This window comes from Sphaerodactylus townsendi, linkage group LG04, assembly GCF_021028975.2.
Source record: "Sphaerodactylus townsendi isolate TG3544 linkage group LG04, MPM_Stown_v2.3, whole genome shotgun sequence".
Lineage (NCBI taxonomy): Eukaryota > Metazoa > Chordata > Lepidosauria > Squamata > Sphaerodactylidae > Sphaerodactylus > Sphaerodactylus townsendi.
Window position 1 is genome coordinate 129,042,537 of NC_059428.1, and position 12,091 is coordinate 129,054,627.

Consider the following 12,091-nt stretch of genomic DNA (forward strand, 5'->3'; position numbering starts at 1 on the left):
GTAAAGTGTATTCTGTTCAGAGAAGTCTTGTACATGGATTATTTATAGAAACTGTAATTAAATGAATTTGGCATATTAAGGAAAATTAACTGAAAAACACAAGTTAGGTGTATCGTACGTCTCCATTGTCTAAATAAAGAATTAAAGACAGGTAAGGGGGAAATAACACTAATTTTTGTTCATTTTGGGATTCTGGTGATATTATGGGAAGAATTGAAAATAAATTTTATAACCAAAAAGGGCTACCTCTGCCAAAGGGGTTTTACACACACGCACGCCTTTATTGGCATACAAAACAGGACAATATTTTAAAGCAAAACAAGTTTAAGAAATACAGTTAAAATTACTAATTTCCAGTATAAAATTTGCAACAGTTTCACAAAAGAGCACATCAGAGCTGTTCAGGAGATTGGGTATCTTATAACACTCTTGCCACTGAGAACATTGCAAGAAAATTGAATTCATGTATTTCATGCGTATCTTATTGTATTTAGGTATACAAAATGGAATGGCCAAGGCGCTCTAACCGTAATCAGATCACATGAGCAAACTCTTTTAGAACGTTCCATATTCTTGAATCTACCCTCCAGCAGAGCTGATGGGCCAAAGGGGTTTTAAATCCATGCTAAAACAAAGTATTATTTTGGTCAAATGTACCAAATAAGGTGTCCTTAGGATGATTTAAAAAGAGCCTCTCTTGGCTTTTCTGTCTTCAGAAAAAAAAAAGATGTTTTATTTTTAATATGCTTTTTTATGCTGAGGATAGGTCTACCTAATGTTTCTTAACGGGAGGTAGACCAGTCCTTCGAGCAGCTGCAATTCTCAGACGGTGTCTGCATAGCGACAAACACACCTCCCTCTAAAAACAAAACAAAACAAAACACATATGTGTGGAATCGCCAGAGAAAACAAACTTTGTTCATGAATGTTTTACAAGGAAATAGCAATCGGATGAACTGCAAGAGAAGGACACCTCCATGGAAAACAAATGCAGTGGGGACTCTAGAGGTGCAGAAAATGGCTGCTGCCCATTGAGTGGGGGAGATACGGAAGGTGGAAAAAATAAAACCTCTCCTTCCTGCTTGTGTTCGCACAACCAAGCAGGAGACATCTTGAAGATGACTCATGGGGAAAAAAGTTCACATTTTAGCAACTTTGAAATAAGATGGCCTGAACAAAAATAAAATGGCTTGCGGTCATCTTTGAGAAAAAGCTGTGTAGACTTCCTCCCCAAGACACCCTTTCCCCTATCTTCAGGACTTTTTATTTATGCTGTGCAGGAAGGACCAGTGTTGCCACTTACTTATTCCTTAGTTATTGGCAGAGGCGGAGTGAAAGGAAACTGTCCAGGGTGTGCACCCTGCACCCCTGCTGTGGCGTCGCCTGCCCTCGCCCCACACCGGAACACCCCCGGAATGCCCCCTCCATGGCCTAGCCACACCTCCACTGTGGCTCTGCCCTGGGCATCACGCCCCCCCCCCCGGCGCTACACCACTGGTTCTTGGTGCTGTAAGGTTGCCTGCCCATGGACATTAACCAGGCTCTGATATTGGTAACAGTGGTCTTTATTGGCAAGTCTCAGCAAAGCAAGATACCAAAACTTGTCAGAGTCAGATCTGAAAAAAATGTGAGAAGAGCCAAAGGAGATATGGGATCAGCTCACCTTCCTCCCAGCTGTGCCAAACAGTGGGAAAGCAGGAAAGGTTGGAAAGGTTATGCCTAGGAGGAAAGAGTCGCTATCAGGTTGCTTAGCAATGGAGGGAAAGGAATGCACCAGAGAGTTTCTTCTACTAAGGCAAACCAAGCATGGATAAGAGTAGAGTCCCCCCCCCTCCCTTGCAGCTCTGTAACGAAAATGGGTTAGTGGCTGCCAGCCTCCTGGCAGGAGCCTGACCTCAATTAGCTGAGTTTAGAAGGTTACAGGCAGAAATTAATAAACACCCAAAGAGCTGTAAAGCAGTCAAGTAAGGAAGTTCAAAGAGGACTCTGGCAGGTAGCAGGTATGCTTTGTATAGATAATTTCCCTGGGGCACAGAGAACCGGGCCAGGAAAATCTGACATGGAAGACTCCCCATCTTCCATACTGGTACTGTTATGGAGAGAAAAGAGAACTTCCTTAGCATTACCTATCTCTTGACTACCCCACTTTTTGCTGCTAACCTTGAGAAAGAGGATTCACCTTCAGGCAACTTCCCTTCTTGTTCTCTGCTTTTCCAGACAGGAGTGAAGAGTTGATCAGGCAAGATAGATAACTTTTATTACTCAGCTCTGCCCAGATGAGCAATTCAGCCAGCTAGTCTCACTGAATTAGAAGATTTGACAAAAGCCCACTGAGGAAATGTCATAGCTGCCATTTTGAGTTGTGGCGGCCATGAATTCTGCAGGGCAGCCTATACTCTAATTATTTTAGGGTGCAATTTTCAAGCATTTATACAGAAGTTTCTGAGCATTATGTTTGTTTGTTTGTTTGTTTAAAACATTTCTGTGCAGCTTTTCCACCGAAGTTAAGGTGGCAAAGATTAAAACAAAACATGAAAGCATATATGTGCATGATCTCAGCTGAATTACGGCAAAAGATTGATAGAGGCAGTGTGCTATGGCCTTTGTCTTAGTGAAACTGGTATATGTTGGTGTTCTTCCATCCAAATAGTAACCGGAGCTGACCCAGTTTAGGGACCAAGATCTGATGAGATCAGGGGCTATCCTGGGCCATCCAAGTCCGGACATGTGTATGTGTGTGTGAATTTTCCATTTCACTTGTTGATAAACCATCAATGTTAAAACTATGGTGAGCGATGTGTCTTTTCCTAGACCGACCTTCCTTCCTTCCTTCCTTCCTTCCTTCCTTCCTTCCTTCCTTCCTTCCTTCCTTCCTTCCTTCCTTCCTTCCTTCCTTCCTTCCTTTTTATTGTATCTTCTTTCTTTCTTTCTTTCTTTCTTTCTTTCTTTCTTTCTTTCTTTCTTTCTTTCTTTCTTTCTTTCTTTCTTTCTTTCTTTCTTTCTTTCTTTCTTTCTTTCTTTCCCCTGAAGTATCACTGCTTATTTTCATGCCTCAGAGGAAGCCACAGAAAATCTAATAATATTTCATTGCTGGTTTTAGATTGATAGTTTGGCAGAAGGAGAGAGACAGATAGAGGAATCTTCAGAATAAGTTAAATTATTTTATCAAATAGAGGTGGCACGAGAAGAATGTATTACTTACAGGACGGCTGATTAAAATACAGCGTGGTGAATCATCACTACAGGGACCTCTGCCTTCTCCTCCAGAATCACCGTTAAGGTTAAATTGTTGAATAGAAGCCTGTTTTAGGTTCTTTCATACATTCAGCAATAAAAAAAATCTGTTGGGTTGTATTCCCAGGGGATTGTTTGGTCAGCCCATCCTAAATTAATTGTCTGCAGTCCATTCTGCCCAGCACAAATAAAAAGTCTGGGGGATGTTCTAAAAGAGGCAACTTTTTTATTATTCTAGGCATCACAAATATAACATCCTGGGGACATCTTTAAAAAAAACTTACTTTTTTTCTGGACAGCACATGCGTCAGAGGGGAAAAGAGACTTTTCCTTCCTAACCATTAAGCTCTCTGGTCAGTTTCCCCTTCAGCTTGCACCCAACATTTTGTGTGCTGTTGAAAGGATTCTCCCTGCCTCCATTTGCTGAATGTTGCCCCAGGATGTTTGCTCTTCAAGCTCCAATTCTGGGCATCTTTACAGCCCGATGAGTACATAGTTATATTCAGCTTTTCTGACCGAGTTTGGCAATGCAGTTTTCCTGTTAAAAAAAATGGAGGAGCTGTACTCGAAGATGTGCAGACACGCATCAGCCACGATTCTCATATGCACGTCTGTGTATCTTTGAATACAGCTCCTCCAAAATTAAAAAGGAAACTATATATTGCTGAAATTGTCAACTATATACTGCTGAAATTGCACCCTAAATTGAAATTATCTGTTGTTGAAATTGCACCCTAAATTGAGCTGAGAGCAACTCTTCAGGCTCAAAAGGCACCCAGAATCAGAGCCTGCAGAGTAAACGTCCTGGGGCAAACTTCAGCACATGGAGGCAGGGAGAATCACTTCAACAGCACACAAAATGTCAGGCACAAGAGGAGGGTGAAACAAACCAATATAACTGTCAGCTGGGAAGTATGACACCTCCTGAGCTTCTGAGCTCCTCACAGCCAAGCAGGAGTCAACTTGCAGACAACTTCTGGATATATAAGTGCATATTTTAATGTTTTCAAAAAAAGATGGCTTAAACTGAAATAATGCGTCCTGATGACATCTTGGAGAAAAAGACTGTGTGGAGTTCTTCCCCAGTACACCTTTTTGTGTGACCCTAGGATGTCTTAGAATCATAGATTCATAGAGTTGGAAGAGACCTATAGGGCCATCAAGTCCAACCTGCTGCAATGCAGGAACATACAATCAAAGCACTCCTGACAGATGGCCACTCAGCCAGGAGTGTTTTGATTATGTGCTGCACAGAATGGCAGAGATGTAGCTGAGGGAAATGGAACCCAGGGCGGACTCCAAGTTTTCTGCACGCTGCCCCCTGTGCTCCCTGTACCGCCCCTACACTTGGCCACTCACAACTCCCCCCTGTGCACCACTAACTTGGTGTTTTGCTTGGAGAGCAGGGAGGGGAGGAGAGGAGAAGAGATTTACTCTTTTTTTGCACCAATCCCCACTCCACCTTCTTATAGCCATGCTGGGGCAGGGCTGGGCAGGGATGCCTGGCAACGGCCTTCGTAGGGCCTGGCTGGGCAAGGCTGGCCTGGCAGTGGCCTCTGCCAGACCTGGTGGGGTGGGTGAGGGGGGAAGGGGAAAGGGTCTGGGGGACAATTTTCCACCCCAACATGACCCACAGGTGCCCACCTGGTGCGCTGGACCCCACCCAGCCCTCTTATAGCTACACATCTGCAGAATGGATGTGCATATTCTGTAACAGAAAGTCAGGGAGATGGCTGGGCAGTCAGTGTAGCTCTCCTCCCTGTTAAAAACTGTTGTATGTGTAGGGAATATTTGGGGAAAGGACATTCAGACCTGTGATTTGCCACTGGGACCATGATATGCTTCCATTTAGAAAGGTTTTCCCCACATAATTTAGTTGAATGTGTGAACTGACCCTTCAAGTAGCTGCTAGAGTTGTTTTGCTTTAAGAGCTTGACATTGCTCAAGTGGTGAAGCACTGTTGATGGAAAGTGCCATCAAGTCATCACTGACTTATGGCGACCCCATAGGGTTTTCCAGGTAAGACACTTTCAGAGGTGGTTTGCTCTTGCTCCACAGAGCAACCTTGAACTTGAACCTTGAACCTTCTGAGATCTTATTAGATCAGGCTAGCAAGGTCATGGCACAGTGATGTTACGTCAGGATTATTGATGCAATACCAATCAAAATATATGGGATCCCTGCTAAGGATCTGTGAAACTTCCATGTTTAAATGTACCATTACATGTATGAATACTGACAATTTCAATATGAACAGTCTGTTCCAAATCAAACTCCCTTGCTTACACATAAAGCAAGCTCCTCATTCTGCACAGGACTGCACTGCTAGATTAACTGAAGAAAGAATCTCTGCAACTCCCAACATAAACTTGCTTGTAAAAGGAAGCAGTTCCTCATGTAGCATTACTGCCCAATCCAAAGGGGGGCAGTAGAGAGGCAGCCAGAAGTGCCACTGCAGCACCAGGGGGGAGAAGCAAAAACGTCTTTCTGTTCTGGGAAAGCCCATGGGTGAACAAAACTTATGCTATCCTTTTTAGTGGTATAAGTCTGCACTCAGTGGCGTAGCACTAAGGGGGCGGAGTGAGTGCCCCTGTGGGGGCATTCCGGGGCATTCCAAGGGTGTTCCAGGGTGGGGCAGGGGTGTGGCAGGGTGGGGCACAGGGTGCACGCATGCCCCGGGCACAGTTCCCCCTCGCTCCATCCCTGTCTGCACCTCTGAAAGGGGGCATTTCCACACAAACTCTCCCAAAAAATGAACCAGCCCAGCCTTCTGCAGAGCAGGAGTGACAGCATGGACGAAAACCTCTGAGTTCCTGCATGGCAGAACTGTGTTGTGCCCTGCAACAGGCACCCAGGCCATTTGCACTACACCAGTGCAACCCTCCCGCCACTTCCAAAGAAGTTTCAGCCCCGTCTTTTGGATTACAGACTTAATGTAGTCATGTAGGAATCACTACTCAAGCAAAATTAAATTCTGGGTAGGTGTGAACCAGTCCTTTGATGGTTGTTTGGTCAGATTACGTATTCTCCCGTATGTTATTGTTCTTAGACTATTGGCACTTTCACACTTGCTGAATAATGCACTTCCAATCCATTTTCAATGCAGTTTAGTGACTGTTTGCAAGTGGATTGTGCACTTTCACACACAAAAATCCATCTGTAAAGTACACTGAAAGTGAATTGAAAGTGCATTATTCAGCATGTGCAAAAGCACTTTACTTTAGAATAATTTTTACACTGCTACCCATGGGAGAAAGGACAGCCTGCAACTGTTTCAGATAAATAAATGAGTCATTTTGATTTTTATGTTCTTCATGGAATTTTAAAATTAAGTGTGACTCCTTTCCCTCTTAGTAAAAGTAGATTCCAGTGAGACATGTCAAGCTGTAAGAGACCACCAAACCTGTACAAAAGAACAAGCATCACACCTCTTTTCATGTATTGAGCAATTTTGGTAAGCAATAACCATGTTAATTGAGAATACTCGTGGTCAGTTTTCATTTATACATGCTTATTTCACTTATACATGTTTATTGCTTTCTTCCTTGAATGTGAAATTGCTTACAGATAATAAAAGAAATGATGTGTGTGTATTGAGGAGAAAATAGCTCTTTTTTTTGTTGGTTCATGACTCTTTAGCCAATATGCAGCCACTAAATTTTCTCTCTTCTGTTGTAGCACAGAAAATGTTAAATGAAGCAAGAGTACTAACACATTTGTGACACTAGAATGCAAACGAGTCCTTTTTTGTGTAATTGCTTCTGACGGGTAGGATGGTACAAGGGATGCAGAATCTTCTTCTCAGAAAAGAATTTTTAAAAACTCAACCTACATATCACACTTACAACAGTCAAAAACTACTGCCTTGGCTTGTATTTGGAGAAGTGATTTGTGGTTTTTTTGATGCTGTTCTGCCACCTGATGGTTTAACTTGGCCCTTTCTACATTCTTTTCTGTCCTAGCTTATCTCACCCTCATTTGTCTTCACTGCCCATTTAATGTGATTCACTTGGGTAACCACATGATTCTCTTTATAGTTATCTCTGATATGAGTTGCTACAGCAGTTCACACTGAAAGGCAGTTAATGCAAGTAAAGCTAAAGGAATTTGTGTGTAAGCAGTAGATGTATTGGTTCTGCAGCATAAATCATTTGTGTGTGTGTGTTTTAAATTGCCTTGCTCATTTGCAGTTAATTAAAATTTCAAATATTTCTGTCACATCTTGCTTTCTGAAAGACCAAGAGAGACCATAAACAGAACAATAGAAATTTAGAAAATTCACTCACAGACAATGCAGCTAACATTAAAAACAAGGTTACTATTCTGAACACTTACACTTGAGGGAACAGTACATTTCCAATTCATGTCTGAAGGCCTACAATTAAGACATTACGCAAATCTCTCCATGAAACTGATTGCAAAGGAATGTGCCAGGGAGTCTGGGAGATCAGGAATATTAAGGGACACTATAGGCAATTATGTGATGTCACTTCTGAGAAAAACCTTTTTTCTCTAGGAATCACCAGAATATCTGTAGTAAAACATAGAGTTTCAGGCAATTCCTACAGAGGTGTGACATCACTTCTGAATTTTTCCAGGAAGTGACATCACATTGTTTATTTTTCTCCCACCACTGCTCCAAGTGTTGGCAGAAAGTGTGGGTTGCCAGTGGGAGGTTTCCCACCAAAGCACGAGATCTGGTGGCCCTGTGCCAAATGACACTTTGCAGGACTCTTGACCACTGTCATAACCTACATGTGGGATCAGGGTTCCTCTCTACCACCAGAAACTACATTTCCCAAGATGTCAAAGGTCTAGATGTGTCAAGTGATCCTTCAGGCTAGGGAAAGATTGCGGTTTGAAGGGATATTATCTGGCTTCCCTGCCACTCTAATGTATGTGGCAAAAAGCACTGAGGAAAAGAGGACCTAATTTGACTGGTTCAGGCCACACTCTAGCTTAGAATTGCCAGTGTGTTTTACTGTTGCTAAAAGCAGCTCTCCTGATACTTCTGTACCAAATTTCTCCCCTAAAATTCAACAATCCATTTCTTTCCCTTCTTTTAGGACTTTGGAGTTCATATCACACCAGTTCCATTTTGATCAAAGAAGAAATTCACTGAAAAGGGAGGTTTTGCAAAATGTCAGAATTTCACTCCACACATGTTTAGAGGCAGCCGTCTTCCTTGTCTCCTGCTAGACCACAACTGTGGGGGTGCCTTGATTTCACTGCCAAGATAAGTGGACGAGAAATCTATCCTTTATGAGGGAAAAAGAAAATAAGATAAATCAATGGCCACATAAGTGAATTTTGGGGAAAGCAATTTCCCTTCCCATAACAACCCTAGCATGTTTTCCAATGTAACCCTGCATGAGTAGACCAAACTCTTTTATGGAGCACATTTCCAACTCCCATGAAACATATTGGTACTAAAAGCTGCTTACAGCAAATCTTGGCGCCTCCTCTAAGGACAACAAGGGCACAGATGAACAATGAAAAGGGGCAGGGACAATGATCATTTGAGAAAATGGATTCTTCTGATATTTCCTTGACTTCCTTGGATATTGTAATTAAATCCTATTTGGTACAGCTAAAATGTGCCTCTTTTGAAGTGGGAAGAGCATAGATCCATCTTTGGATATTTGAAGGAAGCAAAATGAACATAGGTAGAAACAGGGAGAGGATTGGGGAGCTAGGTTCCACCCAAACCCAGTTGCATACCCATACAGCTCTTTCTGGGCATCTGGAAAACCAGTTATATCAGATGAAGGTACTTTTCAGTACTTCTAAGGAGTCTCAAAGTGGCTTACAATTACTTTCTCTTCCCCTCCCTACAATACATACCTTGTGAGGTAAGTGAAGCTGAGAGCGTTCTGAGATAACTGTGACTGGCCCAAGCCAGCAGGTTTCATGTGGAGGAATGGGAAGACAAACCTGGTTCACCAGATAAGAGATGCCGCTTATGTGGAGGAGTGGGGAATCAAACCTGGCTCTCCATGTTAGAGACTGCCACTCTTAACCACTACCCCACCCTGAGTTTCCTGGTCCACTCAGGGAAAAGCATAACTGCAGTCATGTGTGTATGAACACAGCTGGTTCCAGGTTTCGTGGGGCCTGAGGCAGACAGTGATTTGCCCCCCCTCCCACTTGTCCACCACCAGTTCCGATTCATGCCTCCCTTTTTTTCCATCCAACCATGGGCTCTCCTATCTGACTGCACATCCTGCCCTCCAAAAATATACCCACTACAAGCTCTCCCAGGTACCTGTGCCACATTCATGTCATTTCTCCAGCAGCACTGGGGTGGTGCATGCAGCTGGCAGTACAGCTGCTGTGGCCTTCAGGAATGCCACCATTGTGTGCCACCCACACTGAGAAGCTGGAAGATGTGCGGTGAAGAGCTTGCAAATAAATAAGCAGGGAAGGGAATGTGGTGAGGTCACAGGAGGGCAGAAGTGGGATTCTAATTTTTGAGTCCCCCGCCACATACCCCCCCCCACTGCTTCCCATTTATGTGGCTGCTACACCCCCCTTTTCCATGTTGGGCCGGGGGGAGGCGAGGGAAGTGATGGTGGCAACTTGGCACGAAGGGGCTGTGCACCTGGGCTGAAGGCTGGAGCCCTGCTGCCGGTTGTTCAGACCTCCCAGCTGCTGCCCTAGCCCAAGAAGGCCACCACAGTATGGCCGGGAGGCCTGAGCAACCTCCTACAGAGCGCAAGCCTCCAGCTGAGGCACATGGCCCTGTTGTAGTTCAGTTCAGTTCAGTAACCTTTATTAGGCATTTTCAAGAAGAAAAGACAAAGTGTCAAAACGTAATACAGGGCTCAGCTTAGCAAAACCTGAGGTATTTTCCTAACTCCACAAAACTTTCAAAAGAAATTTAGCTACAACTTCAGAAAGCTCGGCTTCTGTACTGTTAAAGCAAATTAATCATTTTAACGTTGTCTGATAATGATATTTAAAATTTGGGCCCTGTTGTAGGTTGCCCAGGCCTCTCAGTCATGCTGCAGTGCACTTCTTGGGCTAGGGCAGCAGCTGGGAGACTTGGGCAACCTCTGAGAGGAGGAAGGAAGCCCCAGCCAGCCCCCCTGAGGCTTGTGCCTGCCAGTCAAAAGGCCAAGAAAGGCCCTTGCCTGAGGGCTGGCTGTAATTTCCTTCCCACAGGTGACAACAGCAAACTCACCCAGAGAAAGAACTGGTCCATCTTCTCAAGAGGAGGGTCAAAGCCAAGGGCTGGGTCGAAGCCTTATAAAGGCTCCCGACTGCCCTTCCTCCTAACATCATAACACTGTGCCGGCTTAATGATGCTGGTGCCCATAATTGGCATGGCAGATGCTCCCGAGACTCTTTGAAAGCAGTGGTGGGATTACTGGTTTGGCGAACTAGAGAAAAATTTAGCTAGCTGTTCTAGCAAACTGGTCTGAACCGGCTGAATCCCACCTCTCCAGGGGAGATCGGAGATAACAGGGCCCACCAGAAACCCTGCCCCCCCGAAGCTGTCCTAATCTGGGGTATGTGAACCCAATAGTGAATAAATTCTCTGGTTTATCCTTTCCAGTTCAAAGAATGGTGTTTGGGGGACTCCAAAGGCTTGAATTAACTTGCACAGAACCAATTATAACAGCTCCTGAGGTGCAGCAATTTCCTGTTTGACGGGTATAAGACTACCTGTTCACCTGTAGCAACACAAAGAATTTGCACTAAATATAGGCTCACCTGTAATACATCAATCACCACAACATCCAGGAAAAAGTGTGTTACGATTATATATACATAAATAGGAAACTCAAACAAGATGCACCGCCATCCTTTCAGTGACAAAATTAACTGAATAATAGAATGCAATTTCAAGAGTACACTCAGTATTATCCAACAACATGCAGTAGAGGATTAATAACAAAAAAGACCACGAGCTAGTTGGTCCTCCAGATAAAATCCGACCTTGAATACAGACTTCAAAGGCTTGTGGTTATGTCAGGTGAATATTCTTGTAGAAAGTCACATAATTGTTTCAAGTAAAGTTTCAAGGTGAACTGTAAAATGTTCCTCAAACCAGTCACACAAGTATTAATTCGCTATTCTAATTCAATTGCAGGTGACCCTGACTTAGCTCTTGCAAGAATTATATTGGAAGACAGGGTTCCTTGTATATCTTTGCAGGTAACTAAATTTTGTATGTTAGCATATAACACGGGTAGATCCATGTTAAGATAGGCAACAGTATTAGATTATGGAGACTGCAATGATGTTGTAAGTTGAGGTTTCTTTTACCATATATGTACAATTTGAATTTGTCCTTGTTTTCTTTTTGCGGGCCTTGTGGCTGGAATAAACTAAACATCCAGTCACCACAAGTTACCCTTCACCTGTTCAGCATGTGGAATCGGGTCTGAATGAAATGGCTTGGTGATGCTGTTATTGATCTAATTGTCTTGCACGAAGACCTTTCTGACTCATCACCCTCTTCAAACAAGGACATTAATTTCTCCACAGAATTCAGATCAGTACCTCCATTGGAAGCACCTTCTCACATCTATCCAAAAATCCAATTGGGATGAGAAGGTGAAAAATCTGAACCCTGGCAGTGGCATAAAATAGTGTCAATGATACAGCCTCCAACACCCAAAGGGATTTGAAATATGGTAAAATCGAAAATATGGTAAATTCATAAACATGGCCGAAGCACAAATAGTCAAACTTCTGTCGCTAAGGCTGCTTGATGCTGAAAACCAATTGCTTTCTACTCAGCACATGAAGGGCATTTTACCGGAGGGCGCCTACCTTCCCCCCTTCAGTAAAGGGCTACCAAGGTATTTCTACAATATATCTTTGCCGTACCCCTGACTTGGCCTCACGC